This window comes from Phoca vitulina, unplaced genomic scaffold (assembly GCF_004348235.1).
Source record: "Phoca vitulina isolate PV1807 unplaced genomic scaffold, GSC_HSeal_1.0 scaffold13, whole genome shotgun sequence".
NCBI classification, from domain to species: Eukaryota; Metazoa; Chordata; class Mammalia; order Carnivora; family Phocidae; genus Phoca; species Phoca vitulina.
Genome location: NW_022589716.1, coordinates 34,943,055 through 34,959,426, shown reverse-complemented (window position 1 = coordinate 34,959,426; position 16,372 = coordinate 34,943,055). Strand labels below are relative to the sequence as shown.

The 16,372-nt window shown below is 42.1% G+C and overlaps 1 protein-coding gene across 3 annotated transcripts in view; it reads right to left on the bottom strand.

Annotated features, from left to right (window-relative positions):
• Positions 1–16,101, bottom strand: part of ITPR1 (inositol 1,4,5-trisphosphate receptor type 1) — a 324,688-nt gene extending 308,587 nt beyond the window's left edge. For all 3 annotated transcript variants that reach the window (XM_032411831.1, XM_032411829.1, XM_032411830.1), the window contains exons 1-2: positions 15,840–16,101; positions 14,962–15,032 (exon numbers count right to left, since the gene is read on the bottom strand). The gene's annotated coding sequence lies outside the window, so the exon portion shown is untranslated. The remainder of the gene's footprint in view (positions 1–14,961; positions 15,033–15,839) is intronic.
• Positions 16,102–16,372: the final 271 nt, after the last annotated feature.

Below are 16,372 nucleotides of genomic sequence, written 5' to 3'. Positions count from 1 at the left end.
AATGAAGTCTGAGCATCAAATCTTACTGATCTTAAGTTTTAGTCTATCTCTTGAATCCTCCAATTCTTTTTAACTCTTCTGCCCCCACCCAAATCTCAGCCAGGATCATTTCTCAACTGGGCTGCATAAAGACTCTCTCTGAATCCTTCTTTGCCCCCTCAATCTATTCTACACATACAACCAGCATGATCTTTTTTTTTTTTTCCCCAGCATGATCTTTTAGACACATACATCAGACCATGTCATGCCCCTGCTTAAAACATTCCAAAATCTCTTTGGGAGTTCTCATGATCTGGTCCTTGCCTACCTCCCCCTCCTCATCTCTATGTACTCTCTATCTGCCTTCTACACTCTAGCCATGATGAACTTTCTCCAGATCCCCCAATGTGCTAGGTGCCTTTGGACAAGCTGTAACTGCTGCCTGACATTCTTCCCCACATGGTACCCTCATTACCCTAGGGCGCTACCACTGTCCGAAAATTGCTAACTCACTGGTTTGCTTATTAACTTGTCTTCACCACTAGACTGTCAGCCCATGAGGACAGCACAGCCGAATTCTTCTTTCCTACTGAATCCTAGTGCCTCGTACTGTGCCTAGGACATGACAAGCAGATTTGGATCCAAAGTAATTGTGTCATCTTATCTGTTACCTAAAAGAACGTAAAGTATTTTTAGGTGATTGTTTACCTAAAACTAACAAAAATCAAGTTTATACTGTTGGAGCAAATAGAGAATAGAGCTTTGTTAGAACTTTCAATAGATTTCTATGAGAAATTTGGGAGCCAGAAAAAAAATATCTAACTTCTGTCCCTGGCAGAAAGTACCCCTACCCCACTGACCAGCCTGTGTGTGTCTAAAAAGGCTAGTAACAGAACACCTGAGTCTGAATTCCAGCTTTACGTGCTTAAGCAACTGACATAACTTTTCTGAACTTCAGCTCCATCAACCGATTAAAAGAAAAGGGGAGGAGGGAACTTTTCTTATCTCTCAGGGTCATCATGAGGGGTAAAAGAAATAATCCCCACAAAGTACTCAGCCCAATACATGGCCCTTACTAAATACTCATTTTTATATGAGACTGAAATGAAAATGTTCACTTTTCTTCCTCCAAAGCTTTCACTCACTTCTGCCCATAACTTGTCCTTCTTCTACTTGATATATGCTTCTTACTTTGTCGACACTGTTGGAAACAAATCAACACAAGTCCCAGAAAGGTTTCAATCCTCTGTAAGCCTAGGAGGTAAGTAATACTTGGACAGGTCATCCAAGGTATTGCTGCTTTTTGGCCCCCAAACTCACCAAGACCACCAGACCTCAACTCCACTCTCATTTCTAACATCAAACCAGGCCCCTGTGGGAGGAAGGGAGGGGGTGAGGTGGAAACCTGTTCAAAGAAATAATTCAATATTTAGAACCTCTTCCACTTTGGTGTTAAGAAAGGCTAAATCACAGCCTCACTGAAAAATAAGTATATTCATATTAAGCATCAGGATAGGTTTTGAATTTTTTCTTTTTGCTAAAAGCTTTGACCGTGGCAGAAAACTCACTTATTGTAATTTTTCCCATCTATTTCTCCTGTACACATTGAACTAATTGCATTATATTCGTTTTTCTAAAAAAAAAAAAAGCTCAATTCTCGCCTACACACAATTCAGAATTTAAAAGTTAGCAACTCCTGAAAAGAGATGAAATTAGAACACTTTCATTAACCACGAAGTTACCTAAGGTATCACGTAATCCTAGACAGGCAAGGGAGGAAATCAGAAGCTTTATTTACACCAAGTAAGGACCCCAAAGCCAGGGACCCAAATATTCTGATTGGAAGATTTTTATTGACACACAGAAGCAAGTCTCCTTTATTTAAGATGAAGCCACCTGGCCCTTGGGGCTATAATGGGGGGGGGAGCCCCACTGACACTGCCCTTAAATTTGGTCCTTCTAAGCACTGGTGTCAGGAACTAAGCCCCCCCCATACCTGCCCCCCTCCCCAGTGCACCGTTCTTTCCCTGATCTCCAAGCTCTCCAGCATTTGACCACCCAATTATCTGAGCTTTGACAATCTTATATACATCACTCAAGACATTCAAAATACTCCCCAGAGGCCTGGATTGTAATCATTTGCCTTTCTTAAACAGTTGGCTAGCAGGGAATAGCTCATCTATTTTTAACGCCTTCCACTTTGATGTCTTTAACACCAGATGTGATAGAACCTGAGACCAATAAAGCACTGAAACAATCTAATTTCTATTATAGGACATAACTCCATCTAAGTCCAAAAGCTACAAGGAGAACTAAGTAAGGGTTGTAGAGTAACAGCTATAAAGGGAGTTATATTTGAAGCTACTATTCTCAGACATGGAGAAGAACCCACGCTTTATTATTTTTTAATGACCCATCCCATTGCAGAACTTTTAGAATGCTTGGTATAATCTTGCCCATCTGGAAAAGATGAACATAAGACAAGTACCACTAGCTTCCAAGTTTTCAGTGTCCTTTGCAATTCAGGAGGTGCTTTAGCTGGGAAGCAATTTTTCTTTTTCTTTTTTCTTTTTTTCCCCAGAAACAGCTTAAATGCATCCCCATGCATATATTTCTAAACAAAATCCAGACTTAGGGATAATCAATTACATCCTGCTCCCTAAGCCTTCAACTTCTCCATCTCTCACCTGTTCCATACCACCACCCACCTTTTAAATAACCTAGCTATCCTATAAGCTAGTGGCTCTCAGTGACACCCCAACACTCTTTCAGAGGTTCTTCAAAGTCCTAACTATTTTCATAACACCAACACTCTATTTACCTTTTCACTCCATCTCTCAACACGACAATGGAGTTTTCCAGAGGCTGCAGGACATGTGAGGTCTCAAAGACTGAAGGCAGAAACAGGTATGTGATATGTGACTCAAGCTATCTTCCATTAAGCCAGATGGCCAACAATTTGCAATAATGTAAAACAGTGCCACTCTCTAATTTTTTGTTTTGTTTTGGAAAATACAGCTGTTGTTCATTTTTAAAAAATGTTACTGGGGCGCCTGAGTGGCTCAGTATGTAAACCCTTGGTTTCAGCTCAGGTCACAGTCTCCAGGTCTTGAGTTCAAACCCCACATCGGGCTCTGCGCTGGGTGTGGAGACTGCTTAAGATTCTCCCTCTCCCTCCACCCTTCCCCCCCTCTTAAAAAAAAAAACGTTACCGCATTAATGTGTGATTGGCTTATTTTTTTGTGTTGTCTCAGTGTTCATTTTCTCAGTGGTAAATTCTAACGAGATAAATACAGATTGTTATAACTCATATCAACTGAAGTTTTGGGGTCCTCAGTAATTTCTAAGCATGTCAAGAGTTCCTGAGACCCAAAAGTTTGAAAAATGCTACTATAAATTTTAAGTTTTGGGTCGGCACTGGCTGTGTACTTAGGACTCATACTGCATTAATATGAAAAATTGGACAAGATTAAAATATAAAACATACAACATGCAGGACTTTAGAGAGGACCCCCTGATTTGAAACCGCCTTTTTATTCAACACATTCATTGAATACCTACTACGTGCTATCCCTGGGCCAGGTGTGCAGGGTATAAATAAAAAGAAGACAGTCAAGGTCTCTGTTCCCATGATGCCTATATTCTCATGAGGCAGAGAGAGAGTTTGTTTACAGGCAAGACAAATCGGGTAGTGTTAAGTACTAGGCAGAGAATTGAAACTGAATGATATGACCATGTGACAACTTACTTTTGTCTAGTCAGAGAGTGCAAGTTGAGATATTTAAGCTAAGACCTGAAAGTCAAGACAGAGGCAGTCATGCAAAAAAATCAGGCGAAAGAGCATTTTAGGCAGAGCCAACAGCTAGTACAAAGACCCTACGGCAGAAAAGAACTTGGCAAGTTCGAGAAACAGACAGCCAGCCACAACGTCTGGAGCATTAATGGGAAACGAAGAAAGTGCAGGGTAAGGTCAGAGAAGAGAGAAACCAGGGCCAGTGGGACTTCCCAAGTGAGGGTAAAGAGTCTGCCTTTTATTCTAAGTGTGACAGGAAGTTTATAACCTTGACCAAGTTTCTTACTCTTTCTGGAACTCAGTTTCCTCATCTGCAGAATGGGGATCATGAGAGCTTGCCTCATAAAGTTGTGTTGAGGATTAAATGTGTAAAAGAAAATAATGGGCTTACTTAGCACATAGGAAGTAAAACACTGCAAACACTTTTGTTTGCTGTGATTATTCTTATTGGCTAATTTGTTGTATTTTCAACTCTCGTGAATACTAAACTTACTAAACTTTTGAGGGCTTACCATTAGTTGAGGATTAACCCTATCAACCAGTAAGTTCACACAATGAATGGATATAGACAAGGGACACAACGTGAGACGTATTTATCTGAATTTATCAGTGCCAACTCCAGCAGACTGTTCTCCCCACTATTCCCAATAAGACCCAGGCCCCCAAAGTACAGCCATGTGAAGAATGAATGACTGAATCCCACCTTCATAGCCCCCTCTGGGTCTACCCTTCAGTCAGTAAGTTTTGCCACTTGGCCTCAAAGTACAGTGCACTTGGAAAGTTATTCTTCCGCTAAAAAATGTAACCAGTGGAAATCCATCAGTCTTCTCTGTTCTCTCTTGGCATAGCCACATCACCTCCACCTCCTAAAAAACAGAGGGCCTTTGCCAAAGACTTAGTGCTGGTTTTATTGCTGCTTGCTTTAAAAATGATTGTTGAAAAAGAATAAAACCAAAAGGCTTCCTTTAAAGATAGGCAGCAAAGAGAGGGGAGGGCTCGTGCACGAAGACTTAAAAGCGCCTGGAGATTCAGGAGGCCATCGGCAGCTGGTCCCCCAAAAACATGGATGAGACCTGGGGGCCACAGCTGCCACCAAACACAAAAAAGCCGCACTTCACTTTCAGGGCAAGCAGCCCCCCAAGGGCAAAGCCAGGCAAACCACAAGGCCTTTCAGAGGGAAAACAAAAATATGCATGGAAAAAGGAAGAGTTGCCCGCATTTGATGGATCTCCTGGCTGGAGGCCAAGGACACTCCTTCTAGAGGAGCACAAGCCTCCTTAAGATGCCCTCGCCCAGGTACATATATGGTAATATGGCTGTAAATACAGGGAAGAGAAAACTTACATTTGCAGATGACTCTTCCAAGACAAGGAAAGAGGTTCTCTCTTTACAACCATCTCTGCTTCTGTGACTAGGTACTCTCACGGTTAATTTTGGAACTTCCTTTGAGCAAAGACTCTTGACAATATCATCTTTATTGTGAAACGAAGATGAGCAACACAGTATTTTTGAGTTGGTCACCCGGGGCCGGCAGCTTCCCTCGCCCCACCCTCATACACATTTATGTGCAGCCCCCTCCTTGCCTTCTTGTTCAATTAGCAGTTGATCAGATTGTCCTCAGAAATGCAGTGTGTCCCCATCAAGGGATAATTTATTCTACTGCAAAAAGCGCTTCTCGCGGAGGATAGAAAAATTGCATTCTGCTTTCGTTTTCAGACAGTCCCAAAGGAAGTCACCAACTCAGAAGTTTCAACTTTAAGCAGGGCCCTCTATGACCATCTCAGAAACAGCAGTTGTAAACCTGTAGTTCAGGGCAATTCTCTAGTTTAAATGTTGCTCATTAGACACACAAGAGATACACACACAAAGATAAACCTACTTGCCTTTTCACAAACATGCCCACTAAATAACCTATTCTCCAAACAGGTACATCATCTACATGGTTATTTTAGAAAAAAAGATGTCAATTCTGACGTGTGCTCTCGTGTTTCCTATTCTCCAAGGCCAACATAAGAGAAGCCAATCAAAAGCTCAAAGTTGCCAGTCAGAAAATTTTATATTTGGTGGGTAGAGATCATCTAGCTAAAATTCCTCATTTTATAGGTGGAAAGAGCAAACAACAACAAAAAAACCTGAATGACTTCTTGTAGGCCACACAGCCATGTACTGGCCAAAGCTAATAGACTACAGGGCTCTAGAAACCAAAGCCAGTACTTGGGGCATGAGGGGGAGAGGGAGTGGTATTTATTTTATTAAAACATTAAAGTCAGACCCAGTCTGAAGAGACACCCCTCTGTTCACAACCTGAACCACAAAAAAAAAAAAAAAACCCAGCAAATCAAATTAGGTTAACATCCTCAGAGAGCAAGAAAAGTCTCACTCAGTCTGGGAAAATCACTCTAGGACAGGGTTTCTCAACCTCAGGGCTGTTTGACATTTGGAGGCAGATAATTCCTTGTTGTGGAGGACACATCCTATGTATCGCAGGATGTTTAGCAGCATCCCTGACCTCTACCGACTAGATGCCAGGAGTACCCACTCTCCCTCGGTTGTGACAAAAAAGTCTCCAGACATTGCCAAAAGTCCCTGCAGGGCAAAATCACCCCACCGCTTGAGAACCACTCCTCTAGGACAGAGGCTTTGTTTTGTTTTAACTTCTGAGACTTTTTGCAAGCATGTATTATTCTACAACTTGGCAGCAACGACCCAAAGCAGGTATTTTTATACCTATTCTACAGAGGAGGAAACAGAAGCACAGATGTGACATGTTTTGCCCGCACCCAAGAGACAGTCAACACTCAGACGTCTGGAGTCCCCATCCTGCGGTTCGGCAGGGCAATACCATTACAACCTGAGAGCAGCTTCGTTTCACTACCTGATCATTACCTCCACTCCCTTTTATTAACACTCAACAATTTCCCACACCTCAGGCCCTCCAAAGAACTGTTCTGAGCAACATCTCCCAAGCTATCAAAAGGAGCTGCATGACACATGTCCACACGGCCCTCACTCCGCTTTCCACAGCAAAAGGGGCTTTTCAAAGCAAACCACCAATTCAAGAAATATTTAATTAAATATTAGATTCTTCTGACAAGCAGCCTACATACTTCAAAGGGAAACAAAACATGGAGATAAGTAACTTCATTCGACAAATGTTTGGTGGACACTTAACTATTTGTCAGGTGCATTTGTAGGTTAAAAATCAAAAAGGCCCGTGAGGAAAAGACATATAAAGTGCTAGGGAGTTTCAAATCACAAATATTTTCAAATGATCAGGAAAGGCTTTCCAGAAGAGGAAGGAGGCATTCAGGTTGGGAACAGAAGTATTTGGCAAGGTGGGTACAGATGGGGTGAGTATGGGGACGGCAGGGCAGAAAGCATGTGGGCAAAGACACAGAAGCAGACATGGTCACACACACAAATGCACCAGGGCAAATCCATGAACGTCCCTAAGTCTAGGTGTTGTGTCAGCTTTTTCTATTCAGAAATATGCACACGGTAACGTTCTGAAACTTTTTCTGCAAAACAAAAATCACTTCCCAAAGCTCCTCCTGAAATGCAAACAAACAAGGAGCTTGGAGGTTAGTGATGTTTTTTCTTATGTCCATCTTTTTCTAATGAGCAACATTCTATCAAGCAGTCCACAAGTTCTGCTAATTGGAAGGGTCATAAAACATTATAAAACCTAAGTTGCTGAAAGTGTCTGACAACATCATGTTAAAACGCAGCCTTGTCCATATCTGGGACTTCCCAACCTTAAGTAGGTTCTACATGTACCGTTTGGTTTCTACCTCTATCTGAAACTGCCAATAAGAGAGTCCCCAAATGAAAGCATGAAAGTTCCCATTCTTGTCAAAGAGAGTCCTGCCAGGCCTACATGCTCACCTCCAGTGGGTGACTTCGCCTATCTTTCCACTTCACTGAAAATGAAAAGCCTGCTAGGGGCAAGTACATAGGTCAGTTTTGACAGGTGAGAGCCAGCCAGGAAAAAATAACCATAAAAACAAGGCAAGTACTGAAAAAGCACAGGGGGTTGGTTCACTGTAGAGGTTCTCATACTTTCAAGTGTACATGAATCCCATGGGGATTGTGCTAAAAGGCAGGTTCTGATTCAGCGGGTCTGGGGTGGCTCAGAGTCTACATTTCTAACAAGCTCACTGTTGAAGCCCGTGATGCTAGTTTGATGACCACAAATGGAGAAATAAAGACGTAAAACAATGTTTCTCAAACTTTGGACTGCAACCCACAGTAAGAAATACACTACACTTACAACCCAGTGTTCACTGTGTGTGTGAGAGAGACAAAGAATTGGGGGAGGGAGAGTTTGTGGCAATGTACACAGTTCCTTCCAAGTATCCATACAATATGCTTTGACATTCTCTAGTCCCCTCTACTTCATTAAAAAACCGGTGATGGAGGCCCACTACACTGATTTCAGGACCTCATAATGGGTTGTCATACAGTATGAAAAACATGGATGCAGAACAAGAATAACAAGAGTAACATGCCTGCTCATCTGGGGAGTACTACTGTATTAAGACACCAGTATACTAAGGTTATAACTGATACCAAAGTGAAAAGTTTTGATTCAGAATCCTTTTTTAAAAGGAAAAGATGTGTTGACTACGTTTTGGAAATACTTTCATTGAAAGCATTCAGGTTTTAAGTTTCCTTCATTTTGATTTGTTTTCTGACCTGTATGAGGAGAACAAGAATACCTATCTGACCCTGAGAAGAGGTCTCTAAACACCATTTCCCACTCAAAAGAACTATGGCTCCTTGGACAAAAGGCTGATTCCAGGTCTGGGACAAGAAATATAGAAGATGAGCCTGGAACACTCATATCAAAATCAAGAAAGCTATCAAAGACTACTAGGGTTGTGTTTTTGGAGCCAATTTGAATAGCCTTTCTCTTGCTGAGCAAAAATGGGCACTTTGATCATCAAGAAGGTAAGCAACACAAAGAGAAACATATAAAATATGTTTAAATGCACCACTTCATACAGATACTAACCAAAAAAACATACCAATTGGTCATCTTAGTACAAGGGTTTCTAACCAGTAGCACAGCTAGTACTGTGAAATGGATAATTCTGTGTTGTGGAAGGGCTAATCGATGTATTGTAGGCTATTTATCAGCATCTCCAGCCTCTAGCCATTGGATGCCAGGAGCACCCTCTTCCTAGTTGTGACCACCAAAAATGTCCCCAGATATGCCCAGTGTCACCACACTGACAACCACTGCCATGTATCATGGTAGGGTATCAACTTGTTATTTTTGAAAACTGGTAAAATACAAAAAGAAATTTAAGTACAGATCTTGTCTTTCTTTACATGAACTACATACCCCAGGAAACAAAAAACTTAGTGGAGGGAAATTTCTTTTTACAAAACAGTTCAGCTAATGAATGAAGAAAGAAAAATAGGAGTTTCATAAGTCCAAATGAACTAATGGATTAAGGAAATGAGCATCAATGTTTGCTAATATCACAAGAAGACATACCCACACATATCACACACTCCCCTGAATAAAGTTCAAAAAAATAGAAGTGCCCCCCCAAAAAAACCCTGATTCTGATCAAGCCTCTACATTTAACAACCAGATATGATATATACAGGGAACAGAGGAACATGTTCAACTATACCACACTGACACAGTGAGCAAAATCTTAACTATATGAAAATAGATCACCCAGTTTCTTCAGTAACGACCATAAAATGCATGGGGGGAAAAGAGGTGTAGAGGAAACATACAGATTAAAAGACACATCAACCATTTGTAATGTATTGACCTTATTTGGATCCTAATTCAAACAAACTGTTAAATATCCATATACATTATTATTACATGTACCTAGATGTATATATATCATATGCATGTGTGTGTATACATGCACTTACATATGTTGGAAGGAACTGAGAACACAAACTCAATTAAAAAATGTCTTTTTTCCCTTGAGATGGGCAAGAATACTATGATTTTTTTTTAAATCCCAATACTAGAGATACATACTAAAAGACAGATGAACTGGTATGCCTGGTATTTGTTTCCAACTCACCCAAGAGGAGAGAGTGTATCAGAATACAGGTGAACGCAGAATAGTCATGGATTGATAACCGTGCAGGGTGGGTGAATTAGCAAAGAGGGGTTCGTTATACTAAGATCTCACTATTAGACATATTTCAAATTTTCTATAGTGAAGTTTTCCTTTTAAGGTCAAACAGAAAAGAGTACCTGGCCCTAACTATCTCACAGAATTAGGTTACCCTGAAGAAGAAATAAGAAATCCTGTATTGAAATGAATGATTACTAGGCTTCATCCCTGTAATAAGACAGCTAACTTTTGAAGAGTGCTTTACCTTCCATTCACTTTTCTTTAAAAAACAGTATAAACTGAATGAGAAAACCTGGATTCTATGATGGTGATGAAACCTGAATAAGTTTTTTTTTACCCTAGTGATTCCATACATGTCACCACTCAAATGCAATCCCATCAAACGTGCAGACACCTTCAGAAAAATCAAGACACAGATGTCTATTAACAAGAATAGAGGTTCAGGATCGAGTGCAAACAGCAAGGTACCAAACTTGAAGTACTGTATGAGTCCTTTTTTATGAAATTTAAATATACATGGAGGAGTCTGGAACCCTCACCTTGGATGGTGGGGTTGGGGGTGACTGGTTCGGTTTTGCTGCTTATCTTTATTTCCTATTGTTTTACTTTAATTGAATATGCTTATCTTATGCAATTAAGTAACAACATGTATGTACATTATAAATTTGTACACACGAAGGGGTCCACTTCACTCATCAGAGAGAATCGCTTATGTGGAACTTTGTATCCCCCAAGGACAATGCTAGAGAGCTGAGCATGAGTTCTCCTTGTGTAATTCTGTAAAATGAGACCTGACAGATAAGGGTGGTAGCAAAGTACACAAAGTCTGTGTTGAAGAAAAACCACCAGGAATATTATTAGGTTCTTAAAATTCGTTATCCAAACCAAAAGAATATTCCCTTCCTACTAAAGTGGGTTACAATCCCAGATAAGCCATGTGATTAATGAGACAGTCTAGAAATCTGGGTTTGACCCCCAAACAAGTTCCAATCTGGTAGGTGATCTTGCCAGCCTCGCGAGTCTCTTCAGAAAGGACAATGTAGCTCAAGGATGCGGAGAACCACACTAAGAGTTCTGAGACCGTTAAGAAATCCTCAGGGAAATAAATTATGGCTTACCTGAAAACACCGGGCTCCTGCAGGATCTGATCCTGACTCCCTCTACCACCTGAACGCCTAGCACTCTCCCTCAGCTGCAACCAACTTGGCCTCCTGACCTTTCCCTAACCTGTTGTACCTGCTCCCATCTCAGGGCCTTAGCACTTTCTGCTCTAGCCCTTTGGAATGTCCTTCTCCGCCAGATAATTACACAGGCTAACCTCTCACTTCCTTCAGCTCTCTGCTCAGACGCACCCTATTAGAGAGCCCTTCCCTGATTCCAGATCCCCTCCCGAGTACTCCTCTATCCCCTTTACATTGTTTTGTTGTTGTCATTTCTTTACTATGGTAAAATATACAAACACAAGATAAAACGTGCCATTTTAATCATTTTTAAGTGTAAAATTCATTGGCATTAACTTCATTCACAGAGTTGAGCTACCAACACTACCATCCCTTTCCAGAATTCTTTCATCTTCCCCAGATGAAACTCTGTACCCATTAAACAAACTCCACATTTCCCCAGCCCCTGGCAAGCACCATTCTACTTGTCCTCTTTATGTGTGGCTTATTTCACTTAGCATAATGTTTCCAACCTTCACCCGTCTTGTAACGTGGATAACAATTCCATTCCTTTTTAAGGCTGAATAATATTCTTTTATGTGGACATACCACTTTTTGTTTATCCATTCATCTGTCAGTGGACACTTGGGTTGTTTCCACCTTTTGGCTACTGTAAATAATGCTGCTTATGAACATGAATGTAAAAATATCAGTTGAGTCCCTGCTTTCAATTCTTTTGGTTATATACCCAGAAGTGGAATTGCTGGAGCATTTGGTAATTCTGTTTAGTTTTTTGAGGAACTGCCATATTGTCTTCTGCAGTGACTGCACCATTTTACATTCCCACCAACAGGACACAAGAGTTCCACTTTCTCCAGATCCTCACCAACATTTGTTATTGCCTGTTCCCCTTTACTTGGATGTTTTTTTTATCTGTAGCACTTGCTACCTGTTATACAATAATATTTGCTTATTTGTAATGCCTACTTCCCCCCAACTAGGATTTAAGCCTCTTGGGAACAGGAATTTCACTGTTGTATGCCCAGCACTTAGAACATATCCCAGCACATAGTAGGTGCTCAAGTAATTGTTGAAGGAATAAACACTTGGATAATAACAACTTTAGCAGGTATTAGACATTCATAAAGAGATTTATCACACCAAATGCCTTAAACTGTGTGCAGCTGAGGGAAGACCCTAGCCATAGTTCAATAGGAGGAACAGCTCCACAAGTGATGGTTTTAGTGGTGTTTTCAGCTTATGCTCGTTAGCAATAAACTCAGAACCAGAGACACTATAAAAATTGGTTGGAATCATAAAAATTATGTCATTCATGTCACTGACTTCAAGCCTTAACTGATTTCATCCAAAGAGCGTGCAAAAGCTTAAAACAGCAAAAGTAAACTAAAAAATTGCATGCATTTCCAGTTAATAAAGAGCCTGCAAATGCAATGTGTTTTATTTCAAAAGATCAAACCAACAGTAAACAAGATGCGACATTGGCCTTGTGTAAACTCCTTAATTAGATGTATCCAAGGACAGCTTGACCTAGAAACCTAACTTCAGCCCTATTTTTGTTGTTGTTGTTGTTTTCTGTTGTTCATATTTGGCGTTTGTTGTTTCATTTTGGTTTGTTATTTAACAGCTGCTTGTCAAGAACTCAGAATTTCCATGAGTTCATTATAAATGAGCTAAAGAGCCATGCAACTTTTTTTGTCTAGAAGTCAGCTAGTTGTATACCATTGGATTAGAAGTTTCATTTCTATCTCTAATACCCTGGTCTTCCCTACTTGAAAATATTTTGAGGACAAAGGCAAGAGATTTATCTTGTTGGGTACATCTTCCCTTTCTTCTAAGCAACCATTCCATCTCTCATTCCTAAAGAAAAGATGCCAATTCCCTCCAAAAGGCAACCACTTTGTTTAAAAATGGGTAATACTATTGTCAACCCCCAACAATTTCATGGGTCTCAAAGTAGAGGCCAGGAGTCATTCATTTAGAGCATGAAGAAGTTTCCCTGCCTGGTAAGAAGGAAATCTTGATAGTATATTCTGTTCTGATTTGAATTATTTAAAGAACAGACTGTACTTTCAACACACACACACATGCATGCATGCACACACAAGAAAAAAAAAGAAATGAAAAAGTGTTCTGCACAACCGGCCATAAACCAAACTGAAGAGTATATGTAAAGATACCGATACTTCACAGTTTAGACTCACTGCAATTTAAACTATCAAATTATTCAGACTGAGAAATATCTGATTCTTTTAACCTCCTCAGATGCCTTGATGTAGATGATCAAGATGGATTTCAGTTATGAGATGAACCTAATGCTGGACTTAGACAATGTTCCTCGTGGTATGGTTTGGTTTTGCTTACTCTCCTCATTCAGGCTTTCAGCATACAGCTTTCTAAGAGTCAGTATAACCTCTAATACCTTCTCAAATAGCCACAGTCTTATCCCTACATCTACAGCTACATCGTTTCCTTCTTAAATCAAGGTAAATATTATTATTCATTCATCACTGGTGGGACATAAGCAAGAGTTATTTCATTAACAGAAATAAGTTTACCATTTTTCCTAGCTTCTCCCTTCACCTCTTCCCCCCAGCTTAAATGCATTTGTGGAACACAATACAGTCCCACAACCTGGAGTTACACCTTGCTTTCACTGTGCACCAGCTACTGGGCAAGTGTTCTTACTCTCTACACCTCAGCTTCTTCACCTGTACCTGACTCACTTTCTGTGATATATGGCTCTGGACCTGGCTTACAAGTACTTCATGTGTCAGTATTATTTTTAGTAACAAGTTGGAGAAGAGTCTATGGATCAGTTTCTCCTGGTCTGCAGCTTACTCAAAAGAGGGGAACTTAACCCTTTCCTTGGCCTTTTGAGTGCCCAAGTAGCCATGAAAGTCAAGAGAACTCCAAGAACAAACTACATCCCACACATCCAAAGGCTTCCCACTCCACCAGCACTCCTAAGGATCTTATCAACAGGAAACAAAAGCACTATACTACTATAATGAAGTGTCTGCCTTTTATTTTCTAATTTAAAAAGCCCAAAGATTGTAGCCCAGGGAACAGCTAAATATTTAGAATGTTAAAGAAGTTACTAAGACCCGGTCCTCTACCCGTTACCCTGTTGTCTACCCTGTTCCTGGCCATTTCGGAAGAAAAAACTTGTGATGGCCAAATCCGCAGCAATGGGGATGTATATACAGCTGTTAAAACCTCTCTTTCTTAAAGTGCAGTCTGACCATTTGGTGCGGGTGGACAGGAGCTGCTTGTCTTTACAGATAAATGCTGCCCCCACAATAAGCACCTAAACAAGAGGGACTCAGATTCCTTGACATTCAGGCGGCTTCAAGTCAAGGACTGGATGCTACTCTCTCATGCTTCAAGAACTAACTTCCCTTTTTATAGTACTAATTCTTTCAAATTGCCAGCAACCACTTTCATTTCTTGCAATCCAACCTACTCTGATTAAACACATGTTACAGCAAGAAAAAAAGTGACTATTTTTGAAAGACAGAGGCAGTTAATTTTTGCTTACATATCTTGGCAGATGAAATGTACTGCATCCTTCAGAATTTAAATCATCAGCACGCTGCCAGGCACCAATGGGCATTCCTTTTATTGCTCCATTTAATGGCTTTTTCCCCTCCTCTCATAAACCTTCAGGCTGCTTTAAGTCTGAGCCTTCGCCAAAAGTGATAGGCAGGACTGCCCCCTGGATCTCAAACGCTCCCTAAAGCTCTCCCAGAAGGCAGTGACAAATTTTGGACACTAAGCCCCGGAGTTTGCTTTTCTTTTCTACTCCTAATCTCCATGGCTCTTTAGAGAGGACATAAAATACACTTAAAACAAAAACTCATTATTGACTACAGCTCTCAGGCTTCACACTCACCTGACCGAGGTCAGGCACTCTGTTGCCAAAACCCGCCAGCTGTGCGAATCCTGCTCCTCTGTAGTCCGCTCCTAAGTATTTAGAAAGAAAGAAAACTGAGTGTAAGACTACAAAGGCGAGCCCCTAACAGAAATGCTTCAAATTGCAAACTTCCACCTTCTTTAGCCTCCTTCCTGGACAGACCCCCTCCTCCACCCTCCCCAAACAAGACAGGAAGGCTGGAGGGATCAGTTGGACAACGACTACAGGTAACTTTGCTTACTTATTTCCAGTATGTAACTGACAAGTGAGACTAGGCACGCAAAAACTTGGAACGTGCCGGGGGAGCTGGAACTAAGGGAAGTGTTTGGCAGATCCCAAAGCACTTGTTTCCCGGAGCCTAGGCCAAGTGTCCGAAGCCCGCATCCTCATTGGGCGTGAGCTTCGTCCATACCTCATCCCTCACCGCTCCCCGGGTTTTCTTCCGTTTTTCAAAACCCTCCCCACTGGGGCCCCCCCACATGCATTTTTCTCTCAACCAGGCAGCTCGAGGGAGGGCTACTTTTAAAAGATTGTTTCCTTGAGCGGACTCACATATGACACCCCCACATCCCCCCCCCAAAAAAAAAACCATTTCCTGCAGCTGCTGCAACAGTTTCCAAGTTGGGGGAATGCCATTCCAGTCCAGAATGGGTAGCCCTCAAGGCCAGTCACTGGAATCGGTAATTTTTTTTTAGCCTCAAATGAACACCCCAAAATGCCCTCAGTTAAAAGAACCCCCAAACGTATGCAAGTGCATGCAAATCCACCAAGAACTCCCAGAGAGCGGGGCAAAAACTTAGGCGCCCGGGGAGGACAGTACCAACTCCCCGCGCCCTCTGCCCGGCCCCAGCCGCTACCTTGGTGCCCGGGAGCCACGCCGGTTTGGGGGAGCAGGGCGAGGAGAGGGGTTAGCAGCCGCTGGGTAATCCCATGTCCGCGAAGAGGGAGCTCGTTCCGTTAGGATGGAAACGGAACACCCACACCTCCTCTCTGCGTGCGCTTTCTCTCTCTCCACCCTCTGCCTCCTCCTCCTCCTCCACCACCACCTCCTCCTCTCCTCCCACCCCAGCGAGCTTGAGGAAACGCTTCAGCAGCACATCCACATGGTTACTGCAATTTGAAGCGGCTCCTGGCGGCTTATATAGGCCGGGAAGCTCCCTGGGCAATGTAGTCCGAGTCCGAGGTCGCGGCAGCGCCTGGGGCTGCGGGGAAGGACTACGAGTCCCAGAATCCCCTGGGCTCCGGGCTGGGCTCTAAATAGGAGCGCGCGGGGACGGGGAGGGGCGTCCTGCGGGGCGTCCGGGCTTCGAATCCGGCTTCTTGCAGAGAGCTGGCAGGGCTTGGAGCCGGCGACCCAAAGCCACCCCTGGGGGGCGCCCCCAACCCTTGG